The following is a 588-nucleotide window of genomic DNA, read 5'->3' on the forward strand; positions in this document are numbered from 1 at the left end:
ATATATATATATATATATATATATATATATATATATATATATATATATATATATATAGCTACTGCCAGTAGGTAGTAGCCAAAATAATAATAATAAAAAAAATTTATAATATGGTTTTTATAATAACAAAACATATTATATATAATTTAAAAAAAAATTCCGGTTGAATCGGAATCAGAACCAGAACGAATCGCAGTCAACCCTAGGTAGGTCGTCGGTGGGCTCGACGCATGTTGCCGCAAGCGAGGGGAGGAGCAGTGGATTGTGGAGGGGCTGTGGTGATTTGGTCTAGTGAGCACTGGTCCGGCTGAAGGCATGGGGGAGGGGTAGCATGAGGCGTTAATTTTTGGGGTTTAATTAAAAATTTTGGGTTGACTTAAAAAGAAGATCCACATAAGCTAATTACCTGTACCATGTCATCATAGTAACCTGGTAACCTGTAAAAAATGCTAGATGAAAAAAATTAATGGTTTGTGTATCGAAATGGACGTTATGAAAGTTCAAGATGCGGCATGAATAATCCAATATAACTCATGGGCGGAATGACACTTTAGCCATTTTATTATTGTATATTAACCTCTTAACAAA

Source organism: Ipomoea triloba, chromosome 7, assembly GCF_003576645.1.
Source record: "Ipomoea triloba cultivar NCNSP0323 chromosome 7, ASM357664v1".
Classification (NCBI taxonomy): domain Eukaryota; kingdom Viridiplantae; phylum Streptophyta; class Magnoliopsida; order Solanales; family Convolvulaceae; genus Ipomoea; species Ipomoea triloba.